This window comes from Geotrypetes seraphini, chromosome 14 (genome assembly GCF_902459505.1).
Source record: "Geotrypetes seraphini chromosome 14, aGeoSer1.1, whole genome shotgun sequence".
NCBI classification, from domain to species: domain Eukaryota; kingdom Metazoa; phylum Chordata; class Amphibia; order Gymnophiona; family Dermophiidae; genus Geotrypetes; species Geotrypetes seraphini.
Window position 1 is genome coordinate 58,255,061 of NC_047097.1, and position 26,470 is coordinate 58,281,530.

At 45.8% G+C, this 26,470-nt stretch overlaps 1 protein-coding gene across 3 annotated transcripts in view; it reads right to left on the minus strand.

Moving 5' to 3' along the window:
- Window positions 1-23,102, minus strand: part of SLC43A3 (solute carrier family 43 member 3) — a 115,480-nt gene extending 92,378 nt beyond the window's left edge. The window contains exon 1 of one of the 3 annotated variants that reach the window (XM_033920305.1): window positions 22,979-23,102. The gene's annotated coding sequence lies outside the window, so the exon portion shown is untranslated. Of the gene's footprint in view, window positions 1-22,712; window positions 22,844-22,911 lie in introns of those variants that run through there. The other 2 variants (XM_033920304.1, XM_033920306.1) reach the window with 2 other exon arrangements.
- Window positions 23,103-26,470: the final 3,368 nt, after the last annotated feature.

A 26,470-nucleotide genomic window follows, 5' to 3' on the forward strand; every position in this document is an offset into this window, starting at 1 on the left:
TTCTACAAGATGCATAAACCTTTCATATAATCGCACTTTGCGCCTGTGTGCGTTCATAACAGATACACCCATTTAGGCAAGCTTAAACCAGACTTAAATGCCTGCGCCTAAGTCGAGTGCAGATCAGGCGCATTCAAGAACAAGGTGCATAACTTTTAGGAATTCCTGTGATCCGCCCATGATCCGCCCCTGGCCAAGTCCCCTTTTCAAATTCACGCACAGCATCTGGTGCATACTTCTTAGAAAATCGGGCTCGTCGAGTTGTGTATATAACTGTTTAGTAATGCCAATTAGTGTCAACTATGAGGCATTAATTGCTAATTAATCAATTAAATTGTATGTGAAATTGGCTGTGTGCATTGATTTCCACCCACAAGTTAAGGCACCATGTACAAAATTTGAGGGTAATTGGGTTGTTTTTTGGTGTCATTGGCACCCTGAAGCATAGCCAGTGCTCGAAACATGATTCTGTTGGTGCTTTCTTTGCTTTTTCAAATTCAAGGTGATTGTTTTCTATCTACTGTATCTATTTTATTTATTCATCTAATTTGTCTTCTATCCCGTTTGCCCCCCCCCAAAGAGCTCAGAATGAGTTACAGGTTTATTTTGTGGGCACGTAATTAGAATGCACTAGAATTATTCAGCCCTAAGGGCTCCTTTTACAAAGGCGCGCTGGCGGTTTTAGCGCGCGCACTAGCCGCTACCGCCTCCTTTTAAGCAGGCGGCAATTTTTCGGCTTGCGCGCGCTAATCTTTTGTGTGCGCTAAAAACGCTAGCACACCTTAGTAAAAGGAGCCCTAAGACTTTGTAAGTTTTACTCAATTTGTAGTACAGTCAAACCTCGGTTTGCGAGTAACCCGATTTGCGAGTGTTTTGCAAGACGAGCAAAACATTCTCGCAAAACTTGTCTCGCAAACCGAGTGTTGACTCGATTTGCGAGCACCCCCTCCTCCGATAACCGGAATCACTCCCCCCCGCTCGAACCCCCCCCCCCGCGAACCGGCACCCCCGCCCAAACAACTTGAACTACCCCCCTCCCCCCGCGAGAGGGAGAATTAGAAGGCCTTGAGCATGCGCAGATGCATGCTCAAGGCCCGGCAGAGGCAGGAAGATCTTCTAGCGGCACCGGCACGTCCTGTGGGTTGCGTGCCGGTGCCAGACGGGGGGGTAAGATCAAGTTGTTCGGGTGGGGGGTTCCGGTTCAAGCAGGGTGGGGGGGGAACAGCGCTGCTGGCCTCAGGGGGGGGGGGAATGTATCTAAGCGAGTTTCCATTATTTCCTATGGGGAAACTCGCTTTGATATACGAGTATTTTGGTTTACGAGCATGCTTCTGGAACGAATTATGGTCGTAGACCAAGGATCCACTGTATTTTTAACTATTGTGAACCACATAGAACTTCACGGTCCTGCAGTATATAAACTTTTATTATTATTACTACACTTCTCCCTCGGTATTCGCGAGGGATAGGGGCAGAGCTGGACCGCGAATGGAGAAAAACCACAAATAACTTCTGGTCCATCTCTGACCCACCCCCACCTCCCTCCCCGGCCTTACCAGGTGGTCTAGCGGACTTTCGGGCAGGAGCGATCTTCCTACGCTCCTGCCACGTGCAGATCGCCAATAGGAAATGACTGCCATGAGTTCCTGCGGGCCCAGAAGTGGCGTCAGAGAGAGGCGACACTGACGCAGACAGCAAGTTCATAATGCTGCTCGCACAAGGAAAATGAAAGAGGTACAAGAGAAAGGGTGCACGCACGCAGCGGGAGGGCAGGCGGAAAGGACGGGTGCTAGCGCCCCTACCAAGGAGCTGCCTCTACGTGCTGCGGCAGCAGGAAAGGCCACTTAGCGGGATATTCCAGTCCACTGGCAGGAGAAGACCTGCAAAAAGGGGGAGACTTGGCAGGTCTGCTTCCTGAACCTTCTTTCAATATCCACTCCCTACCCACCTCTCCAGTGCCTTTAAATCTGCTGCAGAGCTCTCTAGTTTCAGCCCGCGGCGGACCGCACCCCCCCGCCCACCTCACTACGCCATTGTTTGTCTATAAATTATATAATGCCCTATGTATACAATTTTTGTATGTCTATTTACATTATTCTAGGCATCATACTTTGTTGCATTGATTTTACAATACAGTGGTGCCTCACACAACGAACTTAATTGGTTCCAGGAGCAAGTTTGTAATGCGAAAAGTTCGTTATGTGAAACGCGTTTTCCCATAACAATACATGTTAAAAAAAATAATTCGTTCTGTAGCATAAAATATGCTAAGATGACATAAAAAAAGATAAATTTTTTGTTATTATTTTTATTTAGATACATCTAAAAACAATTGTTTTTTAAAACAACACACATTTTTTAAATTTAAAGACAGACTAAGTAGAGTCTAATTTTACAGTGAGAGAGGGCAGAGTCTCAGCGGCAAAAACTGGGACTTAACTGTTCATTTTTTTTTTTTCTAGCATCGGGGAAGCGGCGAGAGTAGCTCCGCCCCCCCCAACGCATCAGCAGTAGGCGCCGGGCCCCTGCGAGCCAACGGTCCGCCACTGCACAGGGAGCCAGGCGGAGAGAGGGCAGTTAAGCGCAGTGCCTGTGCGGAAGAATGCAGCTCGGGCGACTTCGTTGTGTGAAACGAAGTTCGTTGTAGGAAGCAAGACATGAAGTTCGTTGTGCGCAGCGTTCGCTGTGCGAGGCGTTCGTTATGCGAGGCACCACTGTATTTGCAATAATAAAAATTATTTGAAACAAATGGTGGTTCCTCAGTGAAAATTACATAGATATTTTGAAATTTGGAAGCCTCTGTTCTGAAGATCACAGTTTTAAATAATAGTAGTAATAATTATTTATGGACCACTATAATCAAATAAGTTCATCAAATAATAGAAATCATAGAAACGTTAGTCATTACATATTCCATTTCTTGAACAAATACGTTTTTCGCTGACTTTGAAACATTAGGGGCTCCTTTTACTAAGCTGCGTCAGGGCATTAACATGCGGAGTAGCACGCACTAGACGCTAACGCCAACACCTTAGTAAAAGGTGGATGAGTTAGGTATGAATTAGTAAGAGGACAAAGAACCGATATTTCCCTCCAAACCCATGGATCTCGAAATGCCAGAAGCTTATAAATCCACAAGTGATTTACATAGGGCTCCTTTTACAAAGGTGCGCTAGCGTTTTTAGCGTGCACTAGCCGAAAAATTACCGCCTGCTTAAAAGGAGGCTAGCGCACCTTTGTAAAAGGCGCCCATAGTTATTGGCTCTATTTGGTATTCTATGTTTAGTTGTTTTGCTGTTAAATTTCACTCACTATTTGGACGTTTGTGCTATCTTCATAAAACACCAGCACAGATTCCGCAGAAATAGCTCCTTGATTGTGGCGCTCACATTTACTTCTGCTTGGGAGCAGGTCCAAATGTTGGCACATAACATACTTTACATATAGTAGCGTAGTAAATGACGGCAGATAAAGACCTGAATGGCCCATCCAGTCTGCCCAACTGTACACTCTATAAATTAAAGATTTAAAATTGTCCTTTTCCCTAGATATTTTTGGGCCAGAAACCTAGCGTTCTGCCCGGTACTGTGCTTAGGTTCCATCTACTGAAGTCTCCGTCAAAGCTCACTCCAGCCAATCTAAACCATCCCAGTCATCGAAGCCCTCCCAAGCTCATCCTCAACCGAATGTCCATATATGGGACACGGACAGTGCAAGTCTGCCCACTACTGGCCTTAGCTCTTCAATATATACGTGTTCATCCCACGTTTTTTTGAACTCTGTCACCGTTTTCCTCTCCACTTCCCTCGGGAACGCATTCCAGGCGTCCACCACCCTCTCTGTAAAGAAGAATTTTCTAACATTACTCTTGAGTCTACCACCCCTCAACCTCAAATTATGCCCTCGGGTTTTACCATTTTCCGTTCTCTTTCTACTTGTGGGATTCACTGACTCTCCTCAGTCTCTGCCCAATTTCCAGAGCATGCCTACGCCTACTCATCACGTACTTAGGGGCTTGTTAAAAAATTGCTGAATCATCATTTGTTTTGTACGATGAAATATGAGCATCGACGTTTCTTTGCGATGAAAAGACGATTGCTAATTTTTGTATGTGTTGACGTTTTGTTTATTCATTGTGTATGTTATGTTGCACAAATAATTAACTATAAACTATTTAGATCTAACAAGAGGCATTCTATGCACAAAAAAGATTTATAAAATTACCTTTGAAAGGTTTTCAGATGTTTTTGTTTTGTCCTGATGCGTTTGTGCTTACTGATGACATTGAGTTATCTTGTCCCGCTAATTCAAAGGGTTTTATTTACCAACATGTGCCGACCCTTAATGTGCATGATTCGGAGAATGACACGGTGACAAAATTCATCACCGTTCCCGTCCCCAAGGATAACTGCGGGAAACCATCTTCATGTCATTCTTTAAGGAGAGAGGGAAGAATCAGAATATGTAATGTAATATGAATGGCCACAACCACTGACCCGCAAGCTTTGCTTTGAAGAATGCTGAGTTGAGCAGCAACATTCCAGAGCAGATATTGTGATGTCATAATGCCTCATTCCACCAGTGCCTAAGAGCCAATCACATCACTGATGTCACAATGGCTTCATTATCCTTGGCTCACATAAGAATCAGAGTATGAATGGCCACAACCACTGCCCCGCAAGCTTTGCTTTGAAGAATGCTGGTGTAGAAGGACCGAGGTTGAAATCGACACTAGAAAATGACATGGGATTATTTCCCGCGGTTATCCGCGGAGACGGGAACGGTGATGAATTTTGTCACCGTGTCATTCTCTATGCATGAATTCATGTTAACCCTTTCAGGACCAAGGGACCTATTTGTCCCATAACTTTAAAATCCTATCCGTTTTGATTGGGATAGTCTACAGTTCTAAATTTGATATGTACGGATTCCATATGATACTGCCTTTATGTAAACAAACTGGTTCCGACATTCATTCATTAGCGTCGTTGCCAGATTGACGAGAAGATTCACTTGCCACACTGTCCATAAGCCAGAAGTGTGATTTTTTTAAATAAAAATAATGATATTTCACAAAAAAAATCAATTTTTTGGCATCTGCAAGCCCTTTTTACCATAAAAATGTCGTCAAAACCACAAAAATTGGCCTACGATCCTTATGGTCCTGAAAGGGTTAAGGCCCCAAAAACAAGTAGGCAGGTGGTCTGCAAAATCCAGACCAAAGGAAATGGTGAGCACCTACTTTTACTTTTCCAAACATTTTGGCCCTCTTTTACAAAGGTGCGCTAAGCGTTTTAGCGCATTTAGTGCACGCTAAATCAACGCGTGCGCTAACTGCTAACACGTCCATAGGATAACATGCACACGTTAGCATTTAGCACGTGTTTAGCGCACGCTAAAAAGCATAGCACATCTTTGCAAAAGAGGGGGTATGTATTCTCTACTAATTTTCGACATACACGTGGAACTTCTTTGTTCTCATTTCCCACATTGAAAGGATGCATTTATAAAAGATTCCTGGACAAAACTCTATCTTATCAGGCTGGTATCTGAGGTAAAACTATAAGTGAACTGTTAATAATTTCTTCTACATATCAATCATTTACTTATATGACAAATTTCCTTAAATTATCTTAGTGATATATTTCAGGCATGTGTTAATGTATGGATTTTCGCTATTTGACAGCTTCTCTTGATGTAAACCGCTTTGAACTGCAAGGTACTGTGGGATATAAATAAAATTTTATTACCACAGCAGTCTAAAATAATACAAAACAGCTTTATTATGCAATAAGAATGGAGGGTTTTGAACACCAAGCCTGATGACCAAATTTCACCAAATGGCTGCTTCAGGGCTAAAATAACCAGATCAATGTGAAAACAAGCATGAAGTCGAGCTCGGTGTTCAAAGCCCTTCACCCTTGTTGCATAATAAAGGTGTTTTTGTATTATTTTGGACTTCTGTGGTCTTTCTGTGGTCTAATCATTATTTCCTTTGGTCTGAATTGTAAAGCCCGTAAACAATAAATTGGCACCTCATTTTAGATGTCAAATCTGAAAATGATATTCCCACGAGCTTCTTCACATTCAGCACACGCTAAATCGATGGTGCTGCTTAGTAAAAACAGCCGATACAAAAAAAATATATATATTTTTGCTCCTTTGGATGTGGGGATGATCAGCTGGCTGGTGTTGCTTTCCCTGGCTGAGGTGAAGGTGGAGGAGGAAAACATGTGGGTTATTTGCTCTGGAGCGTTGGTGTCTCGTGCATGGTGTACTATGCACAAGAGTTTGAACATGATTCAGGCCTTTATAGGCAGAAAGTGGAGGGCAAGGTAGTAGGAAGAGACATGGTCGTATTTTTTTCAGGCCAAAAATCAGCTTGATTGTGTTGTTCTGGATCAACTAGAGCCTATGCATTTGGGTGGAGGATAGTCTCGCCTATAAGGAGTTGCAGTAGTCAAGTTGGGTTAGGATTAGCATTTGGACCACGATCACAAAATGGTTGCTGTAGAAGTAAGATTTGATCAGTCTCAATTGCCCGAAGCTGTAGGTTTTTGGGGTTTTTTTAAGGTTGGATATTTGGGGTGTAAACTAGCATAAAGTGGAGTCTAGTAGGATTCCTAGGACCTTGGAGGTCTTTTCGATGTTTAGCGTTGTGCCGGTGGATAAAGTGAGGGTGGTAGGCACTAATTACGTGATGGAATGGAACCAGAGAAGCTTGGTCTTGGTTGTATTTAGTTTTAGTTTGTTGGAGGTTGCTCAGGACAATATTTTTTCCAATGCCTTTGGACACTATTTTGGCGGGATCCCCAGCATCGGCATAGAGTGGGATTAGGAGGAATATATCATCTGCGTAGGATAGTAGACATTCTCCATTGGTAAAAGTGAGAGTATCTAGGGAGCTCATAAAGATGTTGAAGAGCACTGGCGAGAGTGGGGATCCCTGGGGTACTCAACAGTTTGTTTTCCAGCTTTGGGAGTAGGCACCATCTTTCTGTACACAGTAGTCTTTGTCAGGAACTCGTTGAACTAGCTAAGGACTGTTCCATGTAGGCCTAACTCACTGAGTTTATTTAATAGGAGCTGATGGTCTACAGCAGTGGTCTCCAACTCAAACCCTTTGCAGGGCCACATTTTGGATTTGTAGGTACTTGGAGGGCCTCAGAAAAAATAGTTAATGTCTTATTAAAAGAAATGACAATTTTGCATGAGGTAAAACTCTTTATAGTTTAGAAATCCTTCCTTTTGGCTAAGTCTTAATAATATTGTAATTTATAGTTAAAGAGACATATGATCAAGAAACTGTTTTATTTTACTTTTGTGATGATAAAACATACCGAGGGCCTCAAAATAGTACTTGACGGGCTGCATGGGCCCCCGGGCCGCGAGCTTGAAACCACGGTCTACAGAGTCAAATGCAGCCAATATATCAAACTGTAGGAGGATGGATTGGTGTCCCTTGCTACGCATCTGCCTGACGCTGGTGGTTAATGTGAGCAGTAGTGTTTCTGTTTGTGTCTTAAGCCATATAGGCAGGAAAATTTGTCTAAGTAGCTTATGAGTTGTTTGCAGACTAGTGTTTCGAGTAGTTTGGTGAGCAGAGGTATGGGTCTGAAGCATGAAGGTGCAGATAAGTCTCCTCTTTGGTTTTTTGGGATGGGTGCAAGAACAATATGACCCATTTGGAAGGGGAGTTGGCCCGTCTGTAGAAGGTTGTTGATCATTGAAATCAGCCAGTGAGTAAGTTCATGTGGGATGGGGGCATATAAGTGTGATGGGCCTGTGTCTAGTTCACAGCTTATGTATTTGGGAGAGAACCTCCTCAGAGAGAGGTTTGAACGTGGTCCAGGACTGGTCTGCTATGCAAGGATCTTTGGTAGTGAGGTCAGCTTGAATCCTTGATTGTATAGTACTTGATACTCTGTTGAATTCTTCCTACATGTTTTTGATTTTGTCTTGGAAGTAGCTTGCTAGCTCTTGGGGGGTGGGTTGAGTGTTTTGAGGTCGCTGCGCCTGGTCTTGGGGGGGGCAGTGATGGCCTGTGTTATCTGGAAAAGTTTCTTAATGTCGATGCTATGGTTAGTTATTAGAGAGGCGAAGTAAGACTTTTTAGTGTCGGCCACTTCATGTTTGTAGGATTTCATTGCTGTTTTCCATATTTGTTTATGGTTAGGGGAGTGGGTTTTCTGCCATTGTCTTTCTAGACATTGAGTTTTGTTTTCCAGCTTTTAGGATGTCATTTTACCACGAGGATTGTTCGGCAGTCTTTACATTATGAGGGTGCAGTGGGGCAAGGAGTCTAACATTTTGAGAGTTGCCGAGTCTCAGTCGTTGGGTTGTACATTGTCAGCTGTTGTCAAACTGGCCAGGTGAGTAGCAACTGTGGTCCAGAACTGATTGGGATCTATTTTGTCTCTACTTAAGAGTTTCTGATTTTCTGGTTTGTCAGTGATGTTGCCCATGTAGAGGGGCAAGTTGAAGGATAGTAGGTAGTGATAGGACCAGAGGACTGCAAACCATGTGTGATCAGTGACTGGGTGTGTGGCGCTTGAAGCTATGAAGTCAATGATGTGTCCTTTGTCATGGGTGATGCCAGAAGAGACCAGTGAGTATTTGAGAGAAAGGTTTTGAAGTCTTGGGATTCTAGAGGTATGCTGATATATCCAAGTGACGAGTGACACTTGAAATTATTTCCTGTAGCTTGAGGTTTGTTTGAGACCACGTCCCTGATGGGCGGTAAATCAGCAGGATGCCCACGATGCTGGGGAGGTGGTCTTGTGGAGAGCACGCCATATATTCCAAGCTTGGTGAGGTGGCAGTGTCTGTTATGGATACATGAAAGGAGCTCTTGTAGACGAGAGCAATGGCACCTCCTCTTTTGTCAGGTCTTGGGGTGTGCAGGATACTGTGGCCCTGGGGGCAGAGATGGGTTAGTTCAGTTATGTGATAAGTGTGAAAATGCATATGAAAGTCATCTAAGCAATATCAGTTTGCAAGTGACAACACTTTAGCTGAGCATTTTTCACTTATTAAGAAATTATCAACTACCTTTATTATGTAATTTGATTTTAATCAGGTTGGTTAGTTGTTTTTCAATAATTTTTTCCTATTCATATATTTTTTTGTATTTGGAACACCTAAAGTTAGGTGATAGCTTACAGAACTGTCTTTATAGTACACAAGGCCCCACTGAGAATAACAGAGCTTGAGTTATTTAGCATACCTTAAGGGGAAATTCATCAAGGGACACGAACCAATTTAGCACATGCTAAATGCTAAGACATCCATTATATTCCTATGGGTGTTTTATCAGTTCGGGCCTCTTGACAAATCCCCCCCTAAATCACAACAAGAATAGGGCTAGATTCATTAAGGGCACGGATCGGATCCGATCTGTGTTTGGGGGGTCTGATTCACGAATCGCCCTCATGCAAATGAGGGCGATCAGAATCACGCCTCCAACTGACCGCCCGGATCACTCTGTAGCGATCCCATCGTGCGTCGAAGAGCAGTGCCTTTTTTGTTGGTTTTTTTTTCATTTTTACCTAGCCCAGCGAGCCCGTGGTTTTAACCCGCTTTAAACCCGCGGGTTAACACCACGGGGTCGCACTGCGGGCGGAAGGCCAGGGCAGCGCTTGGGGCAGAGAGTAGGAGAGTCAGGGGCAGAGAACCGCGCAGGAGATTCGGGGCAGAGCAGGGCGGCAGGAGAGGAAATTTGGGACCCGAGCAGGGCAGCAGGAGAAAATTGCGGCAGAGAGCTGGAAAGTCGGGGTAGACAGCAGGCAGAGAGCAGGAGATGGCAGTCAGAAAGCAGTGAACGACTGGTCCCCAGCAGTCGCTTGTTTGTGATTGGCCAGCCCAGTCGGGGTTGCAGGGTTTTTGTTATTGAATCGCTGCCTGCCATCATTTGAATGCCGTTCCCCCCTCATTTGCATGCGCGAATCGGAGGATGATCGGGATAGAGGGAAATCGTGTCGCAAACCAATCGGTACACGATCGGTTTGCTTAGTGAATCTAGAACCCTTACCTATTATTCAATGCACTTTACAATAGAAGTCAAGCACTTCATTCGGATGGGAGCAAAAATATCTAGATTAAAAAAAGGTGCAAGTCTGCGCTTAAATACTCTCTGAAACAAACAGATGGGATGGGAATAAAAGGGGCTGCATCCGCTCACTGCCGAGAGCCAAATAAGGCGGAGAAACTGCTGTGTGTGATGGTTCTTTGCGAACAGGAAAATCTTAACGTAAATCATTTGGAGGGGTTATTTACTAATAGTGCATGCTAACACCGTTAACCAGGGCCGGATTTAGATGAAAAGAGGCCCTAGGCTATTCCACTGATGAGGCCCTTTCACCTCCCATTTTTTAGTTTGTAAATTACATGAGAGATAATAAAATACATCATTACTGTGATATATATCAATATGTTCAATGAAACATGTTGTTATTGGTACTAACCTTTATAAAAAATGTGACACGGATAAAAAATAAAAAAAGTCGAGAACACTTATTTGGACATTTATTCTCAGCACCATATATAGTACTTGTAACAATAACTAATCAAACATAATACACAACATTGCCCCTTCCTATGTCCATAGTGCCCCCAGTGGGCCCTTCCTCACCTCACCCCCCTCCGATGCCCACCTGTCTCCCATCCCCCTTCCATTGAACCACCCCCCATGCCATCCTGCCTGCCTGCCTTCCATTAAACCCCCCCACCCCCTCCGATGCCAGCCTGCCTGCCTCCCATCCCCCTTCCACTGAAACCCCCCTCCCCCAATGCCAGTCTGGGCCACCCTGTCCTGACGGATCCACGTTTTGCCTCTCTCCCCGTGGGCTTTGCCCAGCTGTTTCCAGACTGACGTCTTTCCCTCCCCAATCCTCCTCCCAGGGCGAGAAAAAGAAAGGGAGAAGCCGAGTCGGTGCCCCGTTGCAGCCGGAGCCGGTTCCGATCCCAAAGCGTAGAATTTAAACCTTATTTTCGGTTCAGTGTTTTAGTGTTCACTGTTTTTAGAATAGTGTAATTTTAACTTTGCTAACAATTTGAATGTAGGCCCCTCTTGATCTTGAGGCCCTAGGCTGAAGCCTAGTTAGCCTATAGGAAAATCCGGCCCTGTCGTTAACACACATTATTTATCACAGAGCCCTGTGGTAAATAATCCATGTTAATCCATTAGCATATGACCCCTCCCCATTAAAGATCTATCAAAAACAGGACAAATATAAAGGATAAATTTGAAAAGAATGCATCCTGAATAAACCCAACTCTTGTTTTTCCAGGCGTTTTCTCACAAACTTGTGTGCATAACTTTCCAATCCACTTATTTCATGCCTTGCTGGACACATTTAGCTCTGACCGCAGATGTTCACATGGAAGGTCCTGGAAGGCATTTGGGCCTGCTGAAGGTTCAATAAATTAGTTTCAGATAGGCGATTGGCTGCAGGAAAGGTTACAGGGAAGAAGGGCCAGTGCCTCTCTCGCAAAGCCAGTTTCTGTTGGAGTCATTTGTGACACGTGCAATATTTAATAAGTAAATACACTTTCTCACTGTACTATCTTGAAAAGTACTGCAGAAATTGAGGTTTTATTAGCACATAACTGTGAGGATCTCAAAAATAAACATTCATGTAAGAGATAAGGCAGGAAACGCTATTCAGGCACTTGTCCAAGAAAAGATGCAAGCAGCTTATGCCTAGTGAAGGAAGCATGGCCTACCGCAAACAGAGAACACAACAAGGAAAGCATTAACCGATAAGCCTTTCGCTTTGAGAGAATGTCAAGCTGAAATCTGAAATACAGGCGGAGGAGACAGATAAAGTGAAGCTGAAGCTGGAATGCGTAGGACAGGCTGTGTTAAGGAAAGTTACTCATGCTGTTTGAATGCAGAGCCCCTCTATGTTGTTCCTGCTCTGTTTTGCTAGTAAATGGCATTTGAATCTAAATTTCTTTGGATCAGGATTCTGTCTGGTATTATTCCGACGCACTCCAACGCTAGTTTACTGCCATCGTGGATAAGTGTAAGGTGATTCATGTCGGTAATAAAAATCTTATACACGAATACAGGATGTCCAGTGCAGTACTTGGAGAGACCCCCCAGGAAAGAGACTTGGGAGTACTGGTCGACAAGTCAATGAAGCCGTCCGCACAATGTGTGGCGGCGGCAAAAAGGGCGAACAGAATGCTGGGAATGATTAAGAAGGGGATCACGAACTGATCGAAGAAGGTTATCATGCTGCTGTACCGGGCCATGGTACGCCCTCACCTGGAGTACTGCGTCCAGCACTGGTCGCCGTACATGAAGAAGGACACAGTACTACTCGAAAGGGTCCAGAGAAGAGCGACAAAAATGGTTAAGGGGCTGGAGGAGTTGCCGTACCGTGAGAGATTGAAGAAACTGGGCCTCTTCTCCCTGGTGATGGGATAATCGCGCGCCAGACGCCAGCACGCTGACAATTCGGCGGAAGACAGAAGCGCGCGGGGGAAAAAATAATTTTTAAAGAGCTCCGACTGGGGGTTTGGGGTGGCAGCCCCCCCCCCCACACTTTATTGGTTAGTGTTCGCGTTGCCGTTGCGGGAAGGTGTGGGGGGTGAAACCCCCCACATTATAGAGAAAACGGAACTTTTCCCAAAAAAATTAGAAAAAGTTCCGTTTTCGCCAACCCCCCAAATCCCCCTCCAACAGCAGCGCGAACACTAACCAATAAAGTGGGGGGGTTGCCACCCCAAACCCCCCGTCGGAGCTCTTTAAAAATTACTTTTTCCCCCGCGCGCTTCTGTCTTGCGCCGAATTGTCGGCGCTGGATTGTCAGCGCGCTGACGTCTTGCGCTCCACTGTCTATGAACCCTTCTCCCTTGAAAAGAGAAGACAGAGGGGACATGAGCGAAACGTTCAAGATAACGAAGGGACTAGACTTAGTAGATAAGGGCAGGTTGTTCACCCTTTCCAAGGTAAAGAGAACCAGAGGTCACTCTCTAAAGTTAAAAGGGGATAGATTCCTTACAAACGTAAGAAAGTTCTTCTTCACCCAGAGAGTGGTGGAAAACTGGAACGCTCTTCCGAAGTCTGTTACAGGGAAAAACACCCTCCAGGGGTTCAAGATAAAGTTAGACAAGTTCTTGCTGGTAAAGCTAGTCTCAGTTAGGACACCGACCAAAGGGCCGCCGCGTGAGCGGACTGCTGGGCATGATGGACCACCAGTCTGCCCAGCAGCAGCAATTCTTATGTTCTTATCGTGCCCCTAGGACGAACATGAGTGTCATAGCAGTTGGTACGATAGCATTTTTAGCATATACTGTTTACTACCCAAGGTCCTAGGAAGAGTTAATTCCCATCCGGTTTAATCCTAATGGCTCCTCACCTGAGTCTCACTTTTAAAGCATTCTGACTATTATATTATATTGCATGAATTCCATGAGCTGAATTCCTAGCACTGGTATATCTGTGACTGAGGAACGAATAAAAAAAAATAAACACAGAATCTGTCCTTAAACCAAGCCCAATGTAATCTGCAACTCAGTACGATTTAGAGGTCTGCACGGGAACAGGGACCGCGGGTACCCCTCCCACGGGTACCCCTCTCTCGCCCACGGGACTCCCACGGGGATGGAAGGCTTTGGAAGCAGGAAGTTCATCCATATAATATAATGGACACGTCAGCCTTAGTAAAAGAGGGGGTTTATAAGTTAATTACCTGAACAGGGTTCCACCAAAGAGATTCCACAAGCGCAAACACAAAAGAAACTGTGGAATAGATGATCCTGTCAAAAGTAATTGCTGCTTTTTATGGGGATGGGCGGGTATGGAGGTAATTCCTTGTGGGGATGGGTGGGGACAGAGAGGATCCTGGTGGGGACGGGTGGGGACAGAGAGGATCCTGGTAAGGACGGGCAGGGATGGGTGGGATTTCTGTCCCTGTGCAACTCTCTAGTACGATTATGGACTCTGCGACAGATAGAAAAACATTTAGCACTGTGGCTCCTGTACACGGAATGGGATGAATCCTCATGGCCGTTTCATCACGGGAAATTTCAGCAAGGCTGCGATGAAATGACCGCGATGAATTGGCCCATTACAGGGAGGCTGGGCTTCAGGCGGCACAGAGAAGCCCCAGCCCCCTTCCCAGTACCTGCGACGAGCAGCTAAAAGCTCTGTCCGGGCCTCCCCGCCAGCCAACGCCACCTGCTTGTATCTGCACTGAGCAGCCAAAGGACGCAACGCAGCAGATCCGACAGCACCTTCTCCACCCAGGGCCCGGCCTCCCCACCAGCCGCCACTATCCGCTTCCCCCCAGAGCAGACTCTCGCGCAGGTCACTGGAGGACTTGGAGGTCTAATTCTGGGGGGAGAGGGGGCATTGACCCCCAAATGCTGAATTGGATTCATTGCAGCCAGTTCATCATACTGAAATGGCCATGATGAAACCGCCGCAATGAATCAACCTAGACCCCTTGTACCAGTATCCCACCAACTTCTGACCTAATCAGAAGTAAAGAAAGACGAGATTCTTACCTCAATAATCTTCTTTCTTCTAGTTGTGTCTACCGTATTTTCCTGCATATGGGCCGCCCCTCTGCATAGGCCGCACCCATGTATAGGCCACAGAAAAGGGCAGCCTATGGTATTAGCCACAGCTTATCTTCCGGTACCTCCCCTGCCTCTGTTAATCATCCCCACCCCCGGTATCTTTCCAGGAGCCCCCTGGATGGCGAATCTCCAGCGGTGCAGGGTAGCCGCGATCTCTTCGGCATCTGGCCTGCCCCTGCACTGTTTGCTGAGTGACTGACATCAGTTCTCACACAATATATGTGCATCGCGTCACTGAGCACGGCTGAACGTAATACAAGCACCCGCAGTTCAAGCACGCACAAGACAACATATGCACTTCTCACGCCGAGCATGGCTGAACGTAATAAAAGCATCACGCCCAATTCACCCGCAGTGCCGTGCCTGTTCGAAACGAGCGAGGTCTTACGATGCAAGTACGTACAGCACTGTATTTTGTATTCAAGTTTTTGGGTTGTGGAACTAATCGTCTGAGTTTCCATTATTTCCTACGGGGAAATTCGCTTTGATATACGAGTGCTTTGGATTACGAGCATGCTTCCGGGAACGAATTATGCTCGCAAATAGCACAGTTACTTACCGTAACAGGTGTTATCCAGGGACAGCAGGCAGCTATTCTCACATATGGGTGACGTCATCCGACGGAGCCCTGATGCGGACGCCTCACAAGCAGACTTGCTTGAAGAAACTAGAGGTTTCGTGTCGCCCGCACCGCGCATGCGCGAGTGTCTTCCCGCCCAGCACAGGGCGCGTCTCCTCAGTTCTTAGTTTTCCGCAGAGCCGAGAAGTCCGTCTTTGACTCTCTGCGTTCAACTTCGTTCACTTTTGCCTTCTCTACAACCACGGTTGGTGTATTTTCTTCACGAATTGCTGTTTTATTTCGTTTAGTTTAAAAAAAAAAAATAAAATAAAATTTTATCTTCCGTCCGTTCTCTGGGACGGGCCGCTTGGCCGCAGCCCACGAGCTTCGACTTTGCAGCGGCTATTTTTCAGCCTATGTCCCGGCCTGCTACAGGCTTTAAGAAGTGTAGCAAGTGTCGGCGCGCAATCTCTATCACGGACCCTCACAGACGCTGCCTCAAGGTTTTACTGTATGTATCTGTGGTGGTGCATTTATGTTTTGTTTTGCATATGTTTTTGTGTTATTTGAAAAAGATTGTGGATGTTTTTATGTAACCCACGTAGATCTTAGGATGTGCATGATATAAATGTATTAAATAAATAGGATAGAAATACCTAACTTACAGTGAAATACAAATACACACCAGATCTAGATCTTATTAAAGCTCTGCATCTGTCCCAATCCCTGGGACAGAAAATGCAATCTTTGGAACATAAGGCACTACGTAATGTGATCAAGACCACTAACACTGAACAACATCTGGTGACTATCACTACTGCTTGATAAAGCAAAACTCCACCTCACTCTATGAGAAAAGGAAAAAAAAATGTTTCTTTCTTTAACACTTGCTGGGATCCATCATCTTCCAATCTTTCCAGAAGTAAGACAAACCAGCATCAACTGATAATTCAATCATTTATTTATCCTTAATGCAGAATTACTGAGCATATCCCAACGGGATATGCTCAGTAATTCTGCATTAAGGATAAATAAATTTTTTTCCTTTTCTCATAGAGTGAGGTGGAGTTTTGCTTTATCAAGATTTGAATTACCTCGCTTTCATCTTCATTGTTATTGAGTGATGACTATCACGACTGCCTCTTCTCCTTCCGCAGGCAGGAATTTGGAGACAGCTGTCAGGTCATACAGTCATGCCCTAGCTCAGTGGTCTCAAAGTCAAACCCTTTGCGGGGCCACATTTTGGATTTGTAGGTACTTGGAGAGCCGCAGAATAAAACAGTTAAACAGACAGACCTACAACGCATTCCGAAAATCAATCAAAACCACTCTGTTTGACAAATTAATCACCTAAACAGACTGACCTTCGCTCACCACGCTTTTCCCCCTACAAACCCGAAGCAATCTCTCAGGGCCTCTCCCCCCTCCCGTCATTTCCCTCCCCTTACAACCCCTCTTATTTTTCCTCCCCTTACTACCCTTTTCTTCTGTAACATTCCCCCTCATGCATTTGTAATTCGCTGAATGTACAGCCTTCTTTCGATGTGAACCGCCTAGAAGTCGTCTAACTATGGCAGTATCTAATATAATAAAACCCTAAGCCGCGCATGCGCACTCCCACCTGCGTGCATCCGTTTTCCGTGAAATGTAGGGCACCGCAGGTAGGAGTGCGCATGCGCGCGAATCTCTCTCTGTGGCCGGCAGGGATCATGAGAGAAGCCGCTACTGCGGCTTACAACTTAAAATCTAACTTCAGTCAGAACTAAAGGTCGGCAGCGGCGTCTTCGCTCCTCTCCCTGGCACACCCGAACCCCCCTTCAGCCTCCCATCCAACCCTACCTTCGGCTCCCTTAGTCCCTTGCCGCCGCTCCTCTTCTCTTCCCGCCCCGCGGTCCCGACAAACGTCCTTACTCCAGCAGTGGCCGCAGCACTCTAAACACACTGCTTTGCGGCCTGCTACTGCCCTGATTTGCTCTGCCCGACACGGCAGAGCAAATCAGGCCAATAGAAGGCCGCGAAGCAGCGTGTTTAGAGTGCTGCGGCCCCTGCTGGAGTAAGGACGTTTGTCGGGACCACGGGAAGGGGGCGGCAAGGGACTAAGGGAGCAGGCCACACCGCGGGATAGGAGGGAAAGGGGGCTGCTTTGGGGGAGGGGTGTGCTACGAGGCAGACAGCTTTGCTTGGGGGGAAGAAAGAAGGGGGGCCACGGAGAGACAGTCAGGGAGGAACTGGAGGGGGAAAGGGAAAGGGGGCTGCTTTGGGGGAAGGGTGTGCTGGGAGACAGACAGCTTTGCTTGGGGGGGAAAACAGAAGAGGGGCCACGGAGAGACAGTCAGGGAGGAACTGGAGGGGGAGAGGGAAAAGGGCTGCTTTGGGGGAGGGGTGTGCTGGGAGACAGACAGCTTTGCTTGATGGGGGAAGACAGAAGGAGGGACACGGAGAGACAGTCAGGGAGGAACTGGAGGGGGAGAGGGAAAGGGGGCTGCTTTGGGGGAGGGGTGTGCTGGGAGGCAGACAGCTTTGCTTGGGGGGGCGGGAAGACAGAAGGGGGACCACGGAGAGACAGTCAGGGAGAACTGGAGGGGGAGAGGGAAAGGGGACTGCTTTGGGGGAGGGGTGTACTGGGAGGCAGACAGCTTTGCTTGATGGGGGAAGACAGAAGGAGGGACACGGAGAGACAGTCAGGGAGGAACTGGAGGGGGAGAGGGAAAGGGGGCTGCTTTGGGGGAGGGGTGTGCTGGGAGGCAGACAGCTTTGCTTGGGGGGAAGACCGAAGGGGGGCCATGGAGAGACAGTCAGGGAGGAACTGGAGGCCGAGAGGGAAAGGAGGCTGCTTTGGGGGGAGGGGTATGTTGGGAGGCAGACAGCTTTGCTGGGAGACAGAAGGGGGCCACAGAGAGACAGTCAGGGAGAACTGGAGGGGGAGAGGGAAAGGGGACTGCTTTGGGGGAGGGGTGTACTGGGAGGCAGACAGCTTTGCTTGATGGGGGAAGACAGAAGGAGGGACACGGAGAGACAGTCAGGGAGGAACTGGAGGGGGAGACGGAAAGGGGGCTGCTTTCTAGCACCCGTTAATGTAACGGGCTTTAACACTAGTAGAAAAATTAAGTTATTATTATTAATTTTGCATGAGGTAAAACTCTTCATAGTTTATAAATCTTTCCTTTTGGCTAAGTCTTAATAATAATATTGTCATTTATAGCTAAAGAGACATATGATCAAGAAACTTTTATTTTACTTTTGTGGTTACGAAAAATATATCGAAGGCCTCAAAATAATACCTGGCGGGCCGCAAGTTTGAGACCATTGCAGTATGGCAATTCTTAGGTTTTTAACATTGACAGCACTTTCCTTCTCCCAATATCAGAAGTACACATTACACACAGACCGCAAGTGAGCCAGTATCGAGAGGGACGCTTGGCCAGCCCTGCACTGTGGGATTTGTAGCCCTCTTTCATTTCACATTAGGACTAGAAAACAGCAAGCGGAGGGAAGAGGGGGAGGGTGGAGGGTATGACAAAACAGGAACAGCCCTCTAGGAAGTACTGGCTCTGAAACCAGTTAAGGCATATCACATCCAACACTTCCTGGAACTTCACCACTATTCCACAGCGTTGTTCAATGCTTGCCCCTAAGCAAAGGAGAATGACGGTATAATTTCCCGGGGGTGGGGGGAGGGTCCTGTCCCATTTTGAAGAAAAAAAAATAAATGGTCACGTTATGTATGAAGGAAGCTGCTGTGCCATATGAAAATTGGGGCCCATTGGTCCTGTTCTGCTCTCATTTTTTTTACCCTGGCATTCCCTGGCACACGGTGATTTAAAGTCCCCTTTTATACTCTGACTGCCTTTGTTTCTCCACCGGTTAGAGGATGTAAATTTAAAAGACATCATCAACATCTTTTCTCACATCAAGCAGCATTATGGGGTAAAGATCTGGACACTTTAAGGGCATACTTTAATGTTTTAATATTTTTTAATATTTCAAGAGGTCATCCGCTGAAAATCAAAGGCGGGCAATTTCATGGCGACGCCAGGAAGTATTTCTTCACCGAAAGGGTGGTCGATCATTGGAATGAACTTCCATTGCAGGTGATTAACGCCAGCAGCGTGCTCGATTTTAAAAAGAAATGGGATATGCATGTGGGATCTCTAGCGGGGTGAAGGTGGGTCATTAGCGTGGGCAGACTTGATGGGCTACAGCCCTTTTCTGCCGTCATATTCTATGTTTCTATGTTTACCTTTTCTATAAAAACTGTAGTTCTTCCCCACTTCCCTATTGTTTGCATAGGTCCGTATGATTGTGTTTTCTTTTATTTGGATTTTTCCAGAACCTCTTGTTTTTATAATGATGTACGTTTTTATTTTTATGTACTATTACATTTTAGATATTTGATTAAGCGATCTAAAAAATCTCTTAATAAACTTGAAACTTGAACAACTGCTTATGCCTACTACTTATGGGGAATTTAGAAAACACCTAAAAACATTTCTGTTTCTGAAGTATTTAGGTAACTGACCTATACAATCTTAGTCCACAATAACTGATCTCTAGAGCTGTTAATCACTAACCCTTAACTTTGTTAATTCTACTCAATCTGTAGCATCTTTTAATAATTGTAAACCACATAGAACTTCACGGTCCTGTGGTGTATAAACTATTATTATTATTTGATGTGGACCTCTCAAAACAAATAAAAAAAAGGGTCCAGGGACAAAACAGCCAACCTTACTTCCAAACATTCATTCTTTTTTTTCCCCTTCCTTTAAGGCTTTAGTGGGGCCTATTGATTACCACGTGCCTATTCGATAATAAGCTTTTATACTTTATAAATCTTTCCTTTTAGCCAAGTCTTAATAATAATATTGTAATTTATAGCTAATGAGACATATGATCAAGAAACTGTTTTATTTTACTTTTGTGATTATGATAAACATACTGAGGGCCTCAAAATAGTACCTGGCAGGCTGCATGTGGCTCCCAGGCCGCAAGTTTGAGACCACTGCACTAAAGCCTCCAATTGTCGTAACAATCATCGCTAAACTGGTTTGACCGGTTTAGCGACCGATCATATTAGCTGACCCGATGCTCTAAACAGGCTCACCGTGTGGTTTTCCATGCGGTCCTACATTCTCTAATTCTGGCATGCAAAGGAAGTCATTAATATTAAAAGCAGGCATCCAATTGATGTCCTAAACTTGCATGTCAGAATTGGGTCAGTCACAGGACCTGTTGGTCTGCCTGGGGTTTTTTTTCTATAAGCACAGATGTTTTGTGTGTGTAACACACAATATCTGGCCCATAAAAAAAAAATGCCATGCTGCACACAGAGGGAGGAGCCTAAGGCCCTGATTGGCACAATCAGGGGGGCAGGCATTTCATGTGTATGCTCAGTATAGTGAAAATCGAGCCCAAGAAAAGCGCTGCCACCTGCCAGGCTTCAGGTGAAGGAGGGTTTCCTCTGGCAGGGCTTGGGGATTCCTGCCAGCTCAGTGCCTTCCTCCCCAAAACCTGAGATCTGGTCTGGTACATCGATTGTAATATATACATAAAATGACACCTTAAAATTAAGAATTTCAGAAACAGGACATGTACTCATTTTGTGCAATCATAAGATAGAATCAAACTAATGCCCACAAGCCAAAACCAACCTGCCTGTCTTCCCTGGTCTGCCCATCATTTGACAAAGCTGCATTAAACTGACTGACTTTCTGGCCCACCAAGACTGTAACTCCCCGACCACCCCGTCAATGACATGATCAAAGGTCCTGTGTCACGGAACTCTCACCGTTATATACACAAGATATACAGTAGTGTGTTTGTTCTCTGTTCTGGATGACTGGTTCTGGATTTTGGAGTTCCTTTCTGCAATGTGGCAGTTAAAGGCAGTAAAAATTACCATAAGTCCTAATAAATAAATTAAAAGTGGGCATTTCAGGACTTTGATGATGGAATTACCAGGGCGGCAACAGAACTATTGTTGTTCCACACATTTTGCTCCCAACCAGGATATCCAAGGACCCAAACTTCCACCGGTCCTGCCACCCTGGCCACCAATTCCATGGCTGCTGCAGTCTCCACTGCCCGACCCACCAACCAGCCAGCCTGTTTCTACCAGGGCTGCGGAGCCCAAACCTTCCACTCTGATTGATATTAGGCTTAATTTTTTTTTTTTTTTTACTGGATCTAATGTATTGGTAAATGTTAGTTATATTTAACAATACTTTAGATTCAGGACAAATATACAGTATATAAGTATAAAATTATTTAAAAATGATACATTTACCATATATTATAATGTAAAGTTTTCTTTTTAAGCTGGAGTCAGAAGACACTGCCTTCTAAAATTGTTTCACTCCGACTCCACAGCCCTGGTTTCTACAAGCAAAGTAGGTTGCACCAGCCAGCCTTGATTGAACCTGCGACTAGAGAATGACGCGGGGACAAATTTTTCCCTGTCCCCGCGGGAACTCATTTTCTCGTCCCATCCCTGCAAGTTCTTTTCCTGTCCCTGCCCCATTCCTGCAAGCTCCGTCCTCATCTGCACAAGCCTCAAACACTTAAAAATAATGAGTGTCCAAGGCTTACAGGGATAAGGCCAGCGACAAAACTCAGTAGCATAGACAAGGAAATCGAGTTGCTGCGGGGATGGTGAAAAATTTGTCCCTGTGTCATTCTCTACCTGTGACCCTCAGATTCAGGAGCAATCCATCTTCCAGACATAGCTCCCATATACCATACAGGCTGTGAAAGAAAAAAAAAAAAACCCTAGTTACCCCATTCCCTAAAAAAAACCAAAAAACACCCAGTTCAGTGGACACCCACAGTACATAGTAACATAACATAGTAGATGACGGCAGATAAAGCCCCGAATGGTCCATCCAGTCTGCCCAACCTAATTCAATTTAAATTTTTTTTATTTTTTCTTCTTAGCTCTACCCGGTACAGTGCTTGGGTGCCAACTGCCGAAATCTCTGTTAAAACCTACTCCAGCCCATCTAAACCCTCCCAGCCATTGAAGCCCTCTCCAGCCCATCCTCCCCCAAACGGCCATATACAGACACAGACCGTGCAAGTCTGCCCAGTACTGGCCTTAGTTCAATATTTAATATTATTTTCTGATTCTAGATCCTCTGTGTTCATCTCCACCACCTCTCAATGAATATGCATGAGCTAGATTTATATGCAATGTTATTGTAAAAATCTGTTTGGCTAGGTTACAGTGTACCCCGAGGACTGGGTTCGGTCCTGATTTTATGAAAAGACGATTTTTGCTGCCTCCTGGATGTTTAATTTGTTTAGTTTTCAACCTCAGAAAGCTTCTTTCTGCTGCCCTGGACTGTATTTATTTGCAAAGAAAACAAACAGCTGCTACCGGCTGTCAGGTTTCGGGGGGAGGGGGGGGTTTCTTGAGCTCACGTCTCTCGGTTCCCATAATGCGGACGGGTGTAGGGGAAAATAAAGTTTCCACTCCCCCCCCCCCCCCCCGTGTAAGGAGCATCAAAGCCGCGCCCAGACCTCTTTCCCCCGCTTATTGCGCGCCCAGGGAAGCGGCATCTACCTTTATCGCGCAGGATGTGCGGGAAAACAAAGATGCAACAGGGCGATGCCGACGTCCTACCGCCAGCGCGATAACAGACCGCGGCGCAGCAGTTACTAAGAGCCACTCAAGCGGGGGAGGGGAATGCGGCATGAACAAGCGATCGGTGCCTCCCCGGCCTGCCACCTCCTAACTAAGCTCCCCGGCCTCGCTCACTCACCCAGCACAACTCCGCCAGCTCCGTCGCGCGCGCGGTCCCGATTCCGCAGGAAGCTCCGCCCCCTCACCTCGCATCTGCTGGACGTAGCAGCCCGAGCGCTCCGAGGAGTCGACGCCGCCGCCGCCGCGGGGGGCCTGCCGTGCAGCTGCAGGGCTCCGGCCGCCAGGGGACGCTGTGTCCTTAAAAGTTCCTCAAACGTGCAGCGGGTTCGTTCCTTCCCCCCCCCCCTTAATGTTGTAAATGTCACGTTATGGTTGACTTAAAAATAACATTGCAAGAGGCCCAGGACGGATGCTGATGATGAGTACGAAACATTTAGCAAGAAGTTTGTGTTGCTGATACACATCAACTTCCTGGGACTCTTGCGATCTTACTATTGCTATGGTCTGATTTTAGGGCAAACTTGAGGAGGAGGTGATGCAAATGGAAGGATCAGCAGGTTGGAGAGAGAAGTGGGGGGGGGGGGGGAAGTAGGACATATGCAAGAGTACTTATGGCCCCTAGGGCTTTGGTATCCTCTTCCTTATGAGCCAGCTCTGTGGGTGCTTCAGCACCCCCAATATTGAGCAAACTCTTTGACTTGTGTCTAGGCTAGGGGAAGGGTAATTAGCACCCCTAATCATTTTGGAAAGTTGGCTCCCATGTCCTCTTCTCTCTCCCCCCACCCAGTTGAACTTATTGCAGATCCTGCAAAGAGCAGGTGTTAAATGGAGTTAGAGAGGATGGAGGGGGAACAGAGCAGAAGATAAATGGAACTAGGGGGGGCATAAAGGGAACAGAGTAGAAGATGAGGCTCTGGGGAAGAGGAACAGTGGATGCCCAGGTCTTGGTGATTGAATGGGAGAGCGTAGGGAAGCGGAGCAGGGAATTAAGGAAGGGAGAGATGGAAAGAGGATAGTAAGTACAGGCAGTCCCCGAGTTACAGACACCTGACTTAAGTATGGCTCGTACTTAAGAACGCTTCATTTGATTTCACTGAACGGTATTTCCAGTGGCATAGACTCCTATACTTCTCCTGTAGTAGATTCAGGAATAATAATAACAGTTTATATTCCGCAGGACCGTGAAGTTCTATGCGGTTTACAATGATTAAAAATGCTACAAATTGGGTAGAACTAACAAAGTTAAAAGCTAGTGACTAACAGCTCTAGAGATCAGTTATTGTGGAATAAGATTGTGCAAATCAGCTACCTAAGTAGTCAGTCAACATTCTTATTCCTTGTGAAGTTTACTCCACTTTGTTTTATCAGTTCTCCCAACACATGTGGCTGCCAGTTTTCAGGACATAGTAATCAACGTGGGCTACAATTAAGATGCTTTATGACGCCGCTGCTTGTGATATTTTGACATGGGTCCCCTTTTTATGCAAGAGATAAAGCTGCAGTAGCAATTCCCATGCATCAAATGCAACACAGTCCATTCAGTTCCTGACACAAGGCCTCATTAAGAACACTGTGTGGTTGTGAATGCTGTGCCTTAGGGAACACTGGTAGGGTCAGTTGGCCCTTTTGTCACCTGGGAGCAGAGATAAGCAGCAAGAATCTTAAAATCTACAAGTTCTGAGTTACGTATAAATCTGACTTAAGAACAGCTTTAAAAACATAACCTGTTCTTAACCCAGTGACTGTCTGTACTTGGCAAATTGGTAGGTGTGTGTTGATGCTTTCAAAAAAATGAGTGAGGATGTAGTGTGGAGATAGTTTCCAGGGGTCTCAAAGTCCCTCCTTGAGGGCCGCAATCCAGTCGGGTTTTCATGATTTCTCCAATGAATATGCATGAGAACTATGTGCAAGCACTGCTTTCAATGCCTATTCATTGGGGAAATTCTGAAAACCCGACTGGATTGCGGCCCTCAAGGAGGGACTTTGAGATCCCTGTTTTAGACAGTGTCTGAATGACATGGAAGAACAGAGAGGATGAGAGGCATTGAAAAGAAAAGGGATACTGGGGAGGGATGCAAAAGAGAGGTCTAAAGGAGTTGAATGAGGGTAGAAATAGAGTTAAATGAGGATGAAAAGAGGCAATAGGAGATAGGGTAAAGGGTAAAAGATAAAATAATGCCTGGAAACAAGGGAAGGAAAGAGACAGAGGCAATGGGGTGTAGATGAGAGGGTGACTTCAAAGGATGGAAATGGGGGATTAAGCAGGGGTGAAAGGTTGGGCGGGAGGATAGGAGACAGGGAGAAGAGGACAGGTGAGGCAATGGGAATGCTGGAGAGAGGATGAGAGGGAAATAGGAAAAAACTGGTAGATAGATGAAATATGAAAAGAAGGAGACGTAAGGCCTAGAGGGTGAGAGAAAGGGTGAAAACAAATGGACATATTTAAACAGAGAAGAAAAAAAGAAAGCTGAGTGCCAGACATGTCGAGAAGGAAAGAAAGAAGACAAGGGGAGACAGAAGAAATGGAAAGGCAAATCTGGAAAATAATCTAGAAGACTAAAGAAAATATAAGAGAGACAGGGATCAGCCCAATTAGAAAAATAACCCCCCCCCCCCCTTTTTTTGCTAAGCCGCAGTAGAGGTTTCTACCGAAGCCCGGAGAGCTAAACGGTTCGACGCTTATATGAATTCTATGAGCATTGGAGCAATTAGCGCTCCGGACCTTGGTAGAAACCTCTAGTGAAAGGAGGGGAAAATGCTCAGGCATCAAAGGTAGAAAAGAAAAATATCAGTTTCTCAACTCGGTGCTGGAGTACAAGGTTTTCAGGATATCCATAGTGAATATGCATGAAAGAAATTTGCATATAATGGAAGCAGGTTGTGCAAAACAAGCTTCTGCATATTCATTGTGGATATCCTGAAAACCTTGTACTCCAGCACCGAGTTGAGAAACACTGCCCAAGTGGATCGGGTGAACAATGCTGTCAAATAAATGTTTCTTACAAAGGGCTGTAACAGGCTAGAAGTTTCTTTGTTGCTTATGGGGCCCACAGAGGTTTTTCCTGTAACATCTCCATAGCTTGTTTCAAACGCTCAGATTTACTTATTGTCTCTGCTGGACTGACTTGTTCTCTCCCTCGCCATTCAGATCATGCTTTCTCTCCCTGTCATTATATCACACATTCTCCATCTTTTTTTTGTTCTTGCCTGTTAGCTCTTTTTATTTTCTTTGCTCTTGCCTGTTAGCTCTTTTTATTTTCTTTGCATGTGTCTCTCTTTCCCTCTTCGTTTCCTTGTGTGTATATAGGGAAGAGTCTAGGGCAGGGCTGCCCAATTCCAGTCCTCGAGATCTACTGGCAGGCCTGGTTTTCAGAATATCCACAATGAACATGCATGAGAGAGATTTGCATACCAAGAAGGCAATGCAGGCAAATCTCTCTCATGCATGTTCATTGTGGATATCCTGAAACCCTGGCCTGCTAGTAGATCTCGAGGACCGGAATTGGGCAGCCCTGGTCTAGGGCAGGGATCTCAAAGTCCCTCCTTGAGGACCGCAATCCAGTCGAGTTTTCAGGATTTCCCCAATGAATATGCATTGAAAGCAGTGCATGCACATAGATCTCAGGCATATTCATTGGGGAAATCCTGAAAACCCGACTGGATTGCAGCCCTCAAGG